At 43.0% G+C, this 15,600-nt stretch overlaps 1 long non-coding RNA gene across 2 annotated transcripts; it reads left to right on the forward strand.

Annotated features, from left to right (window-relative positions):
* Positions 1-6,481: 6,481 nt before the first annotated feature.
* LOC141510950 (uncharacterized) lies at positions 6,482-15,328 on the forward strand. Of its 2 annotated transcripts, XR_012475209.1 has the most exons (4): positions 6,482-7,533; positions 7,830-7,992; positions 10,624-10,748; positions 14,908-15,328. It is a non-coding gene; the product is annotated as an uncharacterized LOC141510950 (long non-coding RNA). The 2 variants fall into 2 exon arrangements; XR_012475208.1 differs by lacking the exon at positions 14,908-15,328 and having other exon boundaries at positions 10,624-10,866.
* Positions 15,329-15,600: the final 272 nt, after the last annotated feature.

Here is a 15,600-nt window from a genome sequence, read left to right on the forward strand (position 1 = left end):
TCCATGAGTATATGTTTTCAGCCCTTGCTGCACAAGCCGAGGAGAATGTTCTACCATGAACACTGTCCCAGCCCAGCCCCTGCACCATTCATATGTGAGTGATCGTTAGTAGAATTCTGATGCTTCTGACCCTCGTCTCCCCCCAAGCCCAATCCCATGAAGTCTCGGGCGAGGCCATCTCCCCCATTGCCATTTAAGATGCTGTATCTTTGACACGTCTCATCAAGCCAGGCCTCGAACCAAACCCTCCCCCATGCATCTGACTTCATCTCCAGGTCTGACTTCTGACTTTGTCACTTAAGTTAAGGAGGCAAGAGAACAATCCCCACCCACCTCCAAAAGAGACCTCCATGGGACATTCTGTTCTCAAGCCTCAGAGATGCAACCATGTTGTAGATGAAGGCCCTGGACTTCCTTCAGGCCTTTTTCAGACTTCTTTGACGAGGTGTAAGGTTTTGTTTGAAGAATAGAGTTTGAGATATATGCAAGATATTTATTTTCCAGCTCTGCTTTGGACCCTACTCCTGATTCAGTGTAGAAAGTCTTTTCCATTATGTTGCAGTGTGAACCTGCCACAGTTGTGCATGATGTGAATATTTAAATTCTCTGAGAAGGCAACCTGTACCCATCCCCCTGGCATCTGCCAATCCAGGAGACGTCTGGGGGTCGGACCTCCTGGACATGAGGCATTAGCCTTCAGTGTGCTCACCAGGGATGGACATGGCTGTCCCTTCCCCCTCCCCTCCTTTTTATTTTCTTCCTTCACTCCACCACCCATCTGAACCTCATTCCTTCTGGGTTCAGAAGTACTTGGTTTGTGTCACCAGCCAACAACGTGCACACACAGCCTTAGTGTACACACAGTGTGACCAGGAAGGCTTGGCTTCATTCCACTTGACACTTGAGTATCAAACAGTGGATTCCCACTTGCAAGTAGAAGAAGTTGGTCCTGGCATCTAAAACAAGTTGCTTCTGATTCCTGACATAAGCAAAATGTCTTCTCCTCTTAACCTGAATCAGCTCACTCAGAAGACACTTGTTTGAACCTGCGGATAAACAGTTTTGACATATTTTATTTAATCAGCAGGCTTAAGGGTTTAGTGAATTGAATGCACTATCCAAGCATCTACTGTGATTCAAACTTTTTTTTAATCCTGGAATACTTTTCCACATCTGTTTTTATGTAACTCATGAAAGCCAAGGTCCTGATTTGAATCCCCTCAACTCCAAAGAAATCTGTCCACCTTTAGGCTCTCCTGCTTCCTGTCCAGCCTCTCTGGGGTCTTTGATTGTAACCCCAAATTCAAGTGGTCATGAAGCCTGGGTCCTCCCCCTCAGCCACCAAGAAAGGTGTTGGCAGAACCAAGATGTGAGTCTTTTCTTCCAAGCCTCTGAAGAGACGTCTCCCCCGGGACCCGCCTTTCACAGCCCCCTACTCTGACCACGTAGATAGAGAAACAACACCCCACTCCCAGACTCAAACCTGGCCGGAAGAAGGGCAGTTGCAATTTGAACAGGGAGTTGAAGCATTTTGCCACTGACCCTTTTCCTGCCTTTGCAGACCCAAGGGCGTTCCTTGTCCACAAGACCCAGTGTGACTTGCTTACAATGTAGAAATGTTAGCATCCTTCTCTTCTGCCCCTCGGCTCCAGAGGTCTCAACCCCAGTGCCTGGTTCCTGGGGCCAGTCTGCCCCTTCCCATTTGGACTGCCCTATCTGTGGATACTCTCCTCCCTCCATCTGTTGCAATGTGGCTCCAGTGTGGATCTCAGCTTCCATGGTTCTGTCAGCTCCCTTGTATTCACAAGATATCCTTAAAGTGATCACTGCTTTTGTATTAGAGTGTAAAGAGTTGTTGTCCATGCCTGGGACCTCCTAGCAGAGTTTTTGTTCTGTCAGTCAGTTGACCCTTGGAAAGTGGAATGTTTCTGAAAGCTTCTGGTTTGCAGCATTGCTGTACTAAGTCGCCGTTTAGATATGATGTAAAACCCCAGCATTTCATCATCTGTATTGTATTTATCCAAACTTGGAGTTGATTGAGGGTGTTTTTTTTATGGAACTATGTTTTTTAATGTAGCAGAATGGGACTTTGGCGTTCCTAAATTGTACCTTTTCGGTGACATTAGAAACATAAAATAAATTTGCAGTTACTCTAAAATCGCTACTAAAATGTACTTGACCTACTCCGCCTATACCATGGCTTGATTCCTCCCATCCCAATGCGGGGCCAGATAAGGAACATCTTGAGTTTCCCCCACAACACTGTTTTTGGTCTCTTGGATTCATTCGTTCTTTGACAGACCAAATGAAAGTCCCTGCCCTCAAGGATCTTATACTCTATTGAGGGAAAACTGATTTGTTCACAGAATAGTCAAGGCAGAAGATATCCACAGTAGTTTGGTGGGGAGAGATTAGGAATTGGAGGGATGAGGAAAGGCCCACGTGAGAGATGGCATTGAAGCCAAACTTATCACAAAAAATATGGGAGATTTGCTTGGCTTGGTTGCAGAGAACAAAATGATCATTTAGGTGGGAGTCACAAAAAAGATTTAGGTTTGATGTCGGGAAATTTCTTAACAATAAGAGCTTTCCCAAAGTGGCAGGTACACCTTCAATGAGGCTTCCTCTCCTTGGGGGCAGAGGTCAGGTGTCTCCCGTGAGAGACTAGACCTTGTGGCAGGGATATTGAAGAAGGAGATTCTTGGTCAAGTTGGTCAATTCGGGAAAGACAGGGTTTCACTAGGGTGCCATAGTTCACCAAGTCTGGGCCTGGACTCGGGAGGACCTGGGTTCATATCCAGCCTCAGATACTTGACTAGCATTGTACCTCAAATTCTCCATCTGTAAAATGGAAGTAATCAAATAACCTCCCAGGGTCATTGTGAGGATCCCAAGGTCATTGTAAAGCTCTGACATGCAGGAAACACTATCAAAACGTTGGCTCTCATCTTGGTTATTAAGGCAGAAGTAAAAGAACCCATGATGGGAAGAGGCTTGCTCTTTCAATCCACTGAGCATCCCAGGACCCACCCCACACCCACCACTGACCAAAGAGGGACTCTCCAAGAAGAACGGGGTGCAATCCTGAACTCAGTCATTGTGCAGAAGAGGAGGCTGGGCTAGGGTCTGGGTGGGGGCAGGGAGCAGGGCCAAAGATGGTCACCATCCACATGGGACTTTTTCTGCTTAGGCCTGCAGGGCAGAAGTAGGAGCAAAGTGGGGAGGAAAGATTTAGGTCTGATTTCAGGACAAGGATCCCAACCAACAGTGCGAACTGCTCACAAATGAATTGGGCAGCTTCAGGAGGAAATGAGCCCTCCTCATTGGGGATCTTCAGTGGAGGTGGAGTGATCTCAGGGAGGCCTTGTTCAAGTACAGGCTGAATTAGGGGATCTCTGAGGACCCTCCCAACACTAGTGTTCTGGTGTGTAATCTTAATTTCTTCAAGAGAGGCACCTGGTTACATGCACATATAATGATAGTTTACCTAGGAGATGCCTTACTGCTTTCTACCCTACCCTTGGAGGTACCACAAAAGTCTACTGAGGTGGGGTGGGGGAAATCAACCCTGGAATTATATCAAGGCCTAACACCACTAAGGAGCATTTGAGAGTGCTCCATCCATCACCCAAAAAAAGCATTTCCCTCCTTTACCTCTCTGCTTACCTGCCAGTGTTGTTCAAAACTACTCTATCTCCTCAGAAAAGATCTGGGGGGTACAGTTAGCCTCCATTCTTTCTGATTAGCAACTTGAAATCTTCTAAGAAATAAGCAATAAAGTGATTGGTTGACTGAACTCCCCAAAATAGACACAATTTTGCTTCTTAGGAATCAGTTTAATGAAGATAAGCTTCTGATCTAGGATGGGAACAGGTTAAGTCCAGGACAATTATTTTTTTTAATTTTATTTTTTTGTTTTTTTAATTTATTTTTATTAAAGATATTTGAGTTTTACATTTTTCCCCCAATCTTACTTCCTTCCCCCCCACCCCCCCAGGGAAAGCACTGGCCGTCTTTACTTTGTTTCCATGTTGTACCTTGATCCAAATTGGGTGTGATGAGAGAGAAATCATATCCTTAAAGAGGAGACAAGAAGTCTTAAGAGGTAACAAGATCAGACAATAAGATATCTGTTTTTTCCCAAATTAAAGGGAATAGTCCTTGAACTTTGTTCAAACTACACGGCTCTTTATCTGGATACAGATGGTGTTCTCCTTTGCAAACAGCCCCAAATTGTTTCTGATTGTTGCACTGATGGAATGAGCAAGTCCTTCAAGGTTGAACATCACTCCCATGTTGCTGTTAGGGTGTACAGTGTTTTTCTGGTTCTGCTCATCTCACTCAGCATCAGTTCATGCAAATCCCTCCAGGCTTCCCTGAATTCCCATCCCTCCTGGTTTCTAATAGAACAGTAGTGTTCCATGACATACATAGACCACAGTTTGCTAAGCCATTCCCCAGTTGAAGGACATTTACTTGATTTCCAGTTCTTTGCCACCACAAACAGGGCTGCTGTAAATATTTTTGTACAAGTGATGTTTTTACCCTTTTTCCTCATCTCTTCAGGGTATAGACCCAGTAGTGGTATTGCTGGGTCAAAGGGTATGCACATTTTTGTTGCCCTTTGGGCGTAGTTCCAAATAGCTCTCCAGAAGGGTTGGATGAGTTCACAGCTCCACCAACAGTGTAATAGTGTCCCAGATTTCCCACAACCCTTCCAACAATGATCATTATCCTTCCTGGTCATATTGGCCAATCTGAGCGGTGTGAGGTGGTACCTCAGAGAAGCTTTAATTTGCATTTCTCGAATAATTAATGATTTAGAGCATTTTTTCATATGACTATGAATTGCTTTGATCTCCTCATCTGTAAATTGCCTTTGCATATCCTTTGACCATTTGTCAATTGGGGAATAAGCCCAGGACAATTATGCAAACCCATCAACAACTTCTAAAAATCAAGAGTAAAATTATTAACAATGATCTTAAAGGTGAAATACAAGCATTCCTATAGTAGGATGAAGCTCGATTGCATCTCCTGGACCCAGTTGGTTCTACATTGCTACTAAGTCGAACAGGCCTCTCAGCTCCAAGCAGAGAAAGGAATTGGGCCTCTTGCTTTTTCAAAAGAAAAAAACAGTTTTATTGGTTTTAATCAATAAACATCTATTAAGCAGCTATTCTATGGCAGACTTTGTACTTAGTTTAAGAATACAAAAATGAAACATTAAAAGAAGAGTCCCTGCTTTCAAGGAGTGTACTACCTACTGGTGGAGAAAACCAAAAACTGTACAAATGATATTTGGAATAAATTAGGAAATACTGACAGAAGGCACTAGAATGTAGGGGGATTGGGAGACACTCCTCTAAAGATTCTTGACAGAACCCAGGAAGTGGAGAGCAAACATTCCAGTCACTGGGGAGGGAGCCAATGAGAATACTCCAAGTCAAGAGATTCATCATATAAAAGTTTTCCCTGGATCATAATAAGGTGCAAGAAAATGGGAAAGGCGGGCAGGGATGGGGGAAACAAGTTATGAAGGATTTTGAAAACCCATCAGTGGATTTTATATTTGATCTTGAAAATGATAGAAAGCCACAAGAATTTGCGTTACAAACATGTACAGGTTACTCCCACTCCTTAAGAGGGTGGCTTCTAAGAAAACAAGTAAAGCTAACACTTCTGTGACTTCATCTGTGACCCTTCTCCCATAACACCTCTCTAATTTTTTAAAATTAGCAAATCTATTTACTCTTCCAATTTCTCCTCTGGAAAAAGAAAAATAAATTCTTTGTAACAAAAATGAGTAGTCAAGCAAATATCTGCATACAGAAATATATAGACGTCTCATTCTACACCCCAATTCTGTCACACCTCCATAAATGGTTAGAATATTCCATCCTCAGTTCTCTGGAATCATGAACTTTATTTTATTGATCATAGTTTTTATACTTTAAAAAGTAGTTTGGTTTTTACAGTGATATTATATAAATTGTTCTCTTGGTTCTGCTCTTTTCATTCTTTTTAAAAGCCCTCAAAATTAGGGGTGGCTAGGTGGCACAGTGGATGGAGCACCAGGCCTGGAGTGAGGAGGAACTGAATTCAAATTTGACCTCTGACACTTAATTACCTAGCTGTATAGCCTTGGGCAAGTCACTTAACCCCATTTGCCTTGCAAAAACAAAAAAAAAAGCCCTCGAAATTATTCATTTTTGTAACATTGATGGTCTATAAATGGTTCTTGCTACTCATCAACCCACTGATGAGGACCCTCAGAGATTTTTATTTTTAGGTTTTACAAGGCAATGGGGTTAAGTGGCTTGCCCAAGGCCACACAGCTAGGTAATTATTACGTGTCTGAGGCTGCATTTGAACTCAGGTCCTCCTGACTCCAGGGCTGGTGCTCTATCCACTGCGCCAGCCAGCTGTCCCAAACCTCAGAGATTTTTAAAGGGGGTGTTATTACTCTGCCCACTAAGGAAGGGCTAGAAGCAGTCTCTTCAAGGTCTGCATTCTTTAAAAGATCTCTTAATTCTAGTCTAAGTCTTGGCATTATCTTCCTCTGAGCTGTTTTCCATACCTATTCCTCAACTATTCTGAGGGTTGGAGACAACACCACACATTCAACATCCCAAAAGTCTGACCAGATCTGAAGGCCAGTGCACAGTCACTCCTCTTTCCAAAGAGCATCAATTTTAAATCGAGATCCCACCCTATTAACAGAATATCATCTCCCCAATCCAGTGGCATGACTTGTTGCCACACACTTCTAGAACGTGTTATTCAGGCTAAACCTGGAAGGTCGAGATCATGCTATGTGAGGGCTAAAAGAATGAATGAGGGTCATTGAACCTGGAGAAAAGGAGAAGTTGAGACAAGAGAGCTGTCTTTACATTATTTGAAGGGGTTATCATGTGGAAGAGCAATTAAGCCAGCCCCAGAGGGCAGAACAAGGACCAATTGAGGTAGATTACTGATTGATAGCAGGAAAAACTTCCTAAGAGAATTTTCTAATGCTGGAACAGGTGACTTTGAAAGATAGGAGATTTCCTCCCTTCCCTGCCTCCCAACATTAGCCCTTTGAGGTCTTCAAGGAAAGGATGGCTAACCCTACAGTGGGGGTGCTGTTAAAGGAATCTTATTCAGGGGTGGTTTGGACCAGAAGATGATTCTTGTTCCTCGAGTCTGTGTTCTTTGATCATTGTCGCATCATAGATGGCTCAGCAGACTAAGTCCGCACTCGCCCCAAGGCTCCCACACAGCATCTCATGTGTCCTAATCTTCCTCTAATTTGGCTAGATGTAGAACGGGTGGACAGTCTCCCCACAGAGTGCTTGTTTCTAGTGTTCATCCCAGGATCTCAGAGATTCAGAGCTGGCAGGGGCCTCAGTGACATCCAACCCAAGCTAACTGAACAAGAACCTGCTCTACACAACAGGTGGTCCACCAACCTTTGCACAAAGAAAGACCTCCAACAATAGGGGACTCACTCCCTTCTGAGGCAGCCTATTCCACTCTGGGACAGCTCTCCGGGTTAGTAGTTTTTGAAACCCAAATCTCTCACTCTGTCATCTCCTCCCAGTCCCAAGTTCAAGGAGTTCCAGTACCTTCAAATGCTACCAACCCACTTGAGCTTGCATTTGGAAAAGGCAGAGGCAGAGTCTGTCTCCCAGTTAGGTCCCCTGCCTAGGGCCCTATCAATGGAACCAAAGACATCCCAAGATCACCTGTAAGAGTTGAGGAGGACTCTATTTTAATAATGATTTATTCTCTAAAGCTTTAATGTTTCCAAAGAACTCTCTTATTTAATATTTCTATCCCCATTTTAGAGATGAAGACACTGAGGTTCAGAGAAGAAATATGACATGTCCAGTGTCACAAAGGAAAAGTTACCTGGGATCAAAGATACCTTTGAGACTGAACTCTTCCATCATCCTCATGGTTTACATTAATAATCCAGGACCCCAACATCATTAGTGATGGCTATTTCTGGTAGGAACCTTAGATTTCAATTCCCTCATTTTTTTTTCAAATTTCCACTCAGTCACTAAAGATTTATTAAGCATCAGACACTATGATAAGTTCAGGGATACAAGAAAGAAAAATAATTCTTGCCCCAAATAATCCATAATCTAATATATACAAATAAGATATATATGTATATTATATATAGGATAAAGAGGAAATTTTTAAAAGAGAAGGTACTAGAATTGAGGGGTTGGGAAAGGCTTCCTACAGAAGATGAGATATTAGCTGAAACTCAAGGGAAACCAAGAGCCAGAGATAAGGATTCAGGGCATTCCAGACATGGGGGATAGCCAGAGAAAAGTCACAGAACCCAAAGTTGGAGTGATGTGGATCATTGTCATCAGATCAAAGATTAAGAGGTGAGTAGTTAGAGGGAAGAAGACTGGAAAGGTGGGTGTGGAGTCAGGGAAGAGGACAGCCTTAGCTTACAAAGGGCTTTGAACAAGCAAAGGATTTTGTATTTGATCCTGGAGACAAGACAGCTCGGGGAACTTATTGAGACGTGGGGAGTGACATGGTCAGACCTATCCTTTAAGAATATCTCTTTACAGCTGTGTGGAAGACAGACTGTGGGTGAGGAAAGATTTAGGCAGGCAGAGCCACCAGCAGTGGCCCAGGTAGGAGAGGATGAGGGGTCTGCACTAGAGTTGGGGCAATGTCAGAGGAGAGAAGGGGACGGATTTGAGAGATACTTCAAAGGTGAAATCAATAGCCCTTGGCCACAGCCTAGAAATGGGAGGAAGGGGGTATTGACAGAGAGTGGGGAAACCAGGAGGACTCTAGGTTGTGAGCCTGAAGGACTGGAAGAATATTGATGCCCTCCATAGTAATAGCAAATTTGGGAGGGGAGGGGAAGAGGGCTTAAGGGGAAAGATAGCATTCCTTTTGGACATGTTGAATTTATGATTGTCTTCCAAATATTCCAGTTTGAGATGTCTAAAAGGCAGTTGGAGATGCAAGAGAGGAGATCAATAAAGAGGGCAGGAGAGACAAATTTGAGAATCATCAGGATGGAAAGATTTAATGCATGGGAGCTGATAAAATCACTAAGTACAGTAGGGTAGAGAGAGAAAAGAGTGCCCAAGTCAGAAACCCACCTATGGCTAGAGGTGGGATATAGGAGAGGACCCAGCAATGGAAACATGGAAGGATCAGTCAAATGAATAAGAAGAGAGCCAAGAGGGAATGGTGTCCCTAGGACTAGAGAGATATGTGTGTAGGAAAGGAGTCAGGAGACAAGAAAAGATTGAAGAGAATTGACAGTGGGGATGACAGAAGTCATCTGTTGGAAGGAGGAGATGGCATCAATTGTACAGGTAGAGGGGTTGGCCTTGGTAAGGAGTAAGGCCACTTTTTTCACATGAGACAAAGGTAAAGGAGATGACAGAAGGCATTAGATGGATAGGAGATGAGGAAGAAGAGAGAAGAGTGATCTCACAGTGACTAGTCTCAATTCCTGCAGTAACATGAGGCAAGGTTCTTTGCTTAGATGGTGACAGAAGGGTGACAAGGGAGATTTGAGGAAGGATAACAAGGTTTGGAAAAGCCAGTGGGGAGAGTGGGAGAGTGAGAGTGTAGTAGGGAGATGTCATAGGCTCTCACAGCAACAGTGAGGACCCAGTTGAAGCTAGGTAACAAATCTGGAGTGGACCCAATCAAAACAGTTGCATGTTTTTCTCCACCTTGTATAAGTACAAACATAAGACTGAAGGCAGCCAGAGAGTCAGAGAAAGGAAAAAGAATGATATCAAAGTCTAGAGACAAACTCAGCTAGGATGTTGATGGGTTGGTAGATTTGAATTGCACGAACCTCTCAGAGGAGAGGGTGGGGAGGGGGAGAAGTGGCCATCAGGAGCATTCCAACTCCCCCACCTTGACCAGTGAGCCAAGGGGAATGAATAAAGATGCAACCAGTATTGGAAAGAGTGACCAGAGGGACAGCTGGGTGGTGCAGTGAGTAGAGCATCATCCCTGGAGTCAGGAGTCCCTGAGTTCAAATCCAACCCTAGACACTTAATGATTGCCTTGCTGTGTGACCTTGGGCAAGTCACTTAACCACCTTGCCTTAAATACAGTTTTTTTAAAAAGAGTGACTGGGAGGGGAAGGCTAGGTGGCACAGTGGGTAGAGCACCAGCCCTGGAGTCAGGGGTCCCTGAGTTCAAATCCAGCCTCAGACACTTAATAATTACCCAGCTGTGTGAACTTGGCCAAGCCACTTAACCCCATTTGCCTTGCAAAAACCTTAAAAAAAAGAGTGACCAGGGAGGTATATAATTGGGCAAGTCAGGTTTCCTTAATAGCTAGAAGATGGAAGGAATGGGAGAGAGAAAGACTTGGGAGAAAGATTTAATAGGAAGGCAAGTTTATTGTGTAGGAAACAGGCATTCCTAAAGGTCCAGGGGAAGGGGGTGAGTGGCATCCATGTAGAAGGTTGAGGGGCATGGAATAAGGAATTGAAGTAGGAGAAGTAAGAAACAGAAATTGTCACTTCTCAGAAGAGGTTGGAGAATGGACTGAAGAACAATTGTGGCACGAGATAGAAGGTCCACAGTCTCATGGGAATCTCCATTTCACTATTCCTCTTTCCTCCAAAGGCTAAAGATTAAGCAACAAAGACACAGCAAGAGATGGAAGGCCTGAGATCAAAGAGAAGGTGACTGAGAAAAGCTGTCCATTCAGAAAGAAGAGACCAGAGCTGGGATGGGCCAGATCATGGATGGTCAGTCCTGGGAGATCCTGGCCATGAGTCAAAAGATGATGCTAGAGCATGTGCTAGATTGGAAGTTAAATGAGAGTGATGGACTAGATGAATATTCCCTGGAGGCTCTTCCTTCTTTCCATCCCCTGATTCCAAATTCCTCCTTCTTGGGGGGGGGGGGGTAGGGCAGGTTATAGCAGCTACAAGGTGGAGATGTGGCTGCATAAATGTCTGCCTCAGTGGATGAGCAGAGGTTGTGACCAGAAAGGGTAGTACAAGGAGGATGCAGAATAGTCCTGTAGTATTGGAAACAATGACCTTGGAGTTAAGAGGTTCTACTGCTATGCCTGAGGACCTTGGGAGAGTCATTGAAATGTAAAATATAAATGAGAGACTTAGACATATCACAATATCTATGATGCTCCTCTAGGCCAAATAGGCAACATCCATTGGGTTCATTCAGAGTGGGAAAGAGTGACCGGAGCTAGAAGGGACCCCAGTGGGTGCCTAATTCAAGGTCCCACCCAACATGGGAGTCCCTTTCATCAGACTTCTGAGAGGGGATGGTGTGTCCTCTCTTTGAAAACCTCTAATGATGGGAAACTCACTACCTATCTTCTCAGTCACACATGGCCTACAACTCCCTAGTTCGACCCAAGCCAGATTAAAAATCGAATTGGGAAATATTTAATGAATATCTATTACAATAAAATACAGATGATAAACCATTTTAAAGCTAAGTTAATATGTGATCCACAGGGATTCTTTGTTCCTATCTGAGTTGGACAGCTTTGTAAGAAAAGAAAATGAAAATTCCATAAGGGAGCCCCAAGTCTGGTTAAGAAGTGAGGTCTTCTTGACTCCATGCTTATCTCCCCATTGGAATGTAAGCTCCTGCAGGGCAGGACTGCCTCAGTACCTGTGCCCCTGGGCCACAGCATAGTGCCCATCACATTGGAATCACTTAATGTTATTGCCTACTTGTTGCTTGCTTGCCCAAACCACCTCAACCAGAGGAAGAATTCGTCCTTAATTGTCGTTATCATTTTTAGTCAAGTCTCACTCTCCCTATCTGGGGTTTTCTTTTCAGAGATACTAGAGCAGTTTGCCATTTCCATTTCTTTCTCCAGCTCATTTGACAGATGAGGAACCTGAGGCCAACACGGTAAAGTGACATGCCCAGGGTCATATAGCTCAGAAGTATCTGAGGCTGGATTTGAACTCAGGAAGATTCCTTAATAAAAATATCCAAAAGAAAAATGGGCTCTCAAGAGTTAGTAAACTCCCTATCTCTAGAAGTCCTTCACAAAAGGCTCAGCATTCCTGACTTTCCTTATCTGGAATGTTGTAAGGGGATCTTGGGCCAGTTGGGATCATCTGAGATTCGGCTCAAAACTCCTTTGATGCTGGGAATTAAAGGAAAGACAGGGGAAGACATCTTGCTGGACTCTTCCTGCCGTCTAGAGACCATCTTACCTGGTCCCTTTGTCCTCCTTGCCAGCCAATTGGAAACACCGGGCCCAGCTCCAGGACACCTTGCCTGGTCTGAGCCATAGTTACCAATCAAGAGGAGGGCAGAACTTAGCAAGGGACCTCAGCCCAGGGAGTCCAGTCAGTCCCTGAGCCAAGCCTGTTCCCTAAGTTCCCAGTTTTGACCTCCTGTTTCTTCTCTAGGTGGATCACCAATCCATGATTGCATTTCCCCACTGATTCAGATCCAAACCCCTTCTATACCTTGAAAATCTCGAGTGATGGGGAACCCAGTTCTAAGAAAATCCATTCAGAGAGATTCTCTTGAGCTTTTGGGAGCCCAGTTGTTCAATATTTGGCCAGTCTCATTCTCATCTAACAGACCCCTAGCCTATCCTTAGACCCAGACCCAAAGCCAGAGCTAGGACTCTATGGACAGTATCTGTGGGAGCCCAGAGTCATCTTTCAGATATGAGCAATCAGAGAACCCTAGTAGACTCTCTAATGAATGCCCCAGAGCCTCTTGTTCTCCCTGCTTCTACAGCTAGCCATATGTTCTGCACCAGGTTTATGGCACCTTTCCCATTTTCTACAATCTTTCCCATGGTTGGATTTATGTTGCAAAATAAAGAGTACTTTTCAAATTTCTGGAGTCTGTAGGAGCTTCTCATTATTGTTATTTTGGAGATCCCTGGCAGTGGCCTCAGCAGGTCACCAGGACCAGGCATATGAACTCCACAAAAGCAGTTCTTTTATTCTTCTCTTTCTTAATTCCGATTATCTGCCCACTGACACCAGATCGGTAGCAGAAATTCAGGAAATATAGAAAAACCAATCGGTACATTGAAAAAAAAAGCTAATGTTGAATGTAGTGTTCTATCCCCATGGTCCCCGCATAGAAAAGCAGAGTAATGCGGCTTCTTATATCTCCGCTTACGGACCGAATTTAGTATTTATAATTTTACTGCATGATTTTGATTATCTTGTGGTGGTTGTTGTTTACGTTTGCATTGTTGGAGTCATGGTTTTTTGTTTGTTTGCCGAGCTCTTTTGTGAATACTGGACATTCTGATATATGAAATATTAACATAGGCTTTGTGTAATTTGTTAATAAGTAAAGAAATTCTCCAACCATCTGTTTTTCTCTAGAAGCAGGCAATTGGTTCTCCTTGTAAAATAGCCATCTCTCAACCCACTCAACCTTCCCAGACTTTCTTCAAAACAGCTATAAATACAAGTTTTGGCCTTCCCCCCCACTCTTTTGTGGCAAATTCTAAGTATTTCCTTGTAGCAGTCCCTCTGGGCTTCCCAAATTTGTGATCATCCTTTTCATGTCCCCTGAGAGAGGCTAGTATTCCTAAGCTTAAGGGGGTGGTTCTGTGGAGTTACACTCAAAAACCATATATCATGAGCCCCTACCTGGTATACTTCCAATCAGCCAGCAGACAAAGCAAGAATATTTAATAAAATGGTTATGATAAAAAATGGTAGCTGAAAAACATTTGCACTTAAGCCTAGGATATACTTTTCCATAAATACACACAAAATCCATGTAAATAGTGCAATGGTTATGATATATATGTAGAAAATAGATGTAGTCAAGGTCACTCTTGCCCCTGACTGTAAAGCCTTAATGTCCAGAGTCCTCTTTGTAACTTGCTTTTCAATAGTCAGGGAAAGTAGGCCCTTAAAGATCTGTTTTCCAGGGAAGCTAGATGGTGCAGTGGATAGAGCACCGGCCCTGGAGTCAGGAGGACCTGAGTTCAAATCTAGCCTCAGACACTTAATAATTACCTTAACTGTGTGGCCTTGGGCAAGCCACTTAACCCCATTTCCTTGCAAAAAATAAAAATAAAAAAGGATCTGTTCTCTTCTCTCAAGGATCATGCTCAATAGTAGTCAACATTTATCATACGTTTACTATGTCCCAGACACTGTCCTAAGCAAGCACATCTGCTTCCCAAGAAGCTTCCCAACCTAGTGAAGAACAAATATGCTTTGTCACCAGTAGGCTAGCCATTTGGTGATAGATTATTTATTCAAGGCAACCCATTAAAACTAAGAAAAATGCAAAATGCCATCAGTCGTTTTTGTTATAAATGAATTTAGAAGGTTGTAATTAAATCTTTGAAAAGGAGAAGAGCGAGGAATTGACATTGCTGGTTTTTTCATGCTTCCAGGTAAAAAGAAAATGTCAATTTGTAGGATGTTTGGCCATCTTGAATTGCAGTGCATATATATATATATATATATATATATATATATATGTATTTATAGGAAGACTCAAAATGAAAATAATCACAACTTACACATCGACATCTGTTACAGAGCATGAAAAAGAGAAGAAATTCCATAAAGAATTCAATATAACCGGGGCGGCTAGGTGGCACAGTGGATAGAGCACCAGCCCTGGAGTCAGGAGGACCTGAGTTCAAATCCGGCCTCAGACACTTAATCATTACCTAGCTGTGTGGCCCTGGGCAAGTCACTTAACCCCATTGCCTTGCAAGAAAAAAACAAACTTAAAAAAAACCATTTGCTTAACAGTCTATGCCATCCATGCAAAGTTAGGACTGAGAAAACTATGGCAGCACATATGGCTCAAAATAAAAAACTAGAGCAGCCTTAGACATGTAGATCAGAGGAAGCACTGAAGGAAATGTGAGAGGTCCTCTATTCCAACTGCCTCATATAATTTCTTTTTTTACAGATGAATATGTCTTCAAAAAATCGACCAGGGAGAACTGGATGTGGCAAACACCAAACAACATCCCGAAATATGAAACTGATTATATTTTCATTGAGAGTAACCAATTTGTTAAATCAAAGGTCAAAATTAGTACAGAACTAGCAGAAAGAAGCAAAATGAAAAGATATAAGCTATTGAGGCAACTGAATGGCCACAAGTCATTGAAAGATAAAAAAAAATGTGAACTGGGTAAAAGAAGAGAAATCACTATTTCCTAAGGAAGTTAAATTAGTAAGTCATTAACCATCCTGGTATCAAAAAAACCTAAAATTCAACTTGCTCAACAAACCCTCTATCTCCTTTCCAAGGGGAAAGGCCTGATGTCCAAGAACCCCACCAATTTAGGACATAGACTCATTTGTGATCCCAGTGGTATTTAAAGATGAACAGAGTTGGAAGACAGTAAATGGAAAATGGAATAAGATCTTCGAAGACTTATATAACAAACTCTTGTCACTACAAATGGGAATCTATTATTCCCATTCTATATGTACTGAATAAGGAAGTAATTACATGAAATAAGGATGGGAAGAGCAACTGGATTAGATCAATAGGGAAGAGATGGGGAAGGGGGGGAAACATTTACATAATGCCAACTCCTTTCCAGGCACTATGCTAGCATTTTACAAATAGTATCTCATTGGATCCTCATAA

This window comes from Macrotis lagotis, chromosome 2 (genome assembly GCF_037893015.1).
Source record: "Macrotis lagotis isolate mMagLag1 chromosome 2, bilby.v1.9.chrom.fasta, whole genome shotgun sequence".
Classification (NCBI taxonomy): Eukaryota; Metazoa; Chordata; class Mammalia; order Peramelemorphia; family Peramelidae; genus Macrotis; species Macrotis lagotis.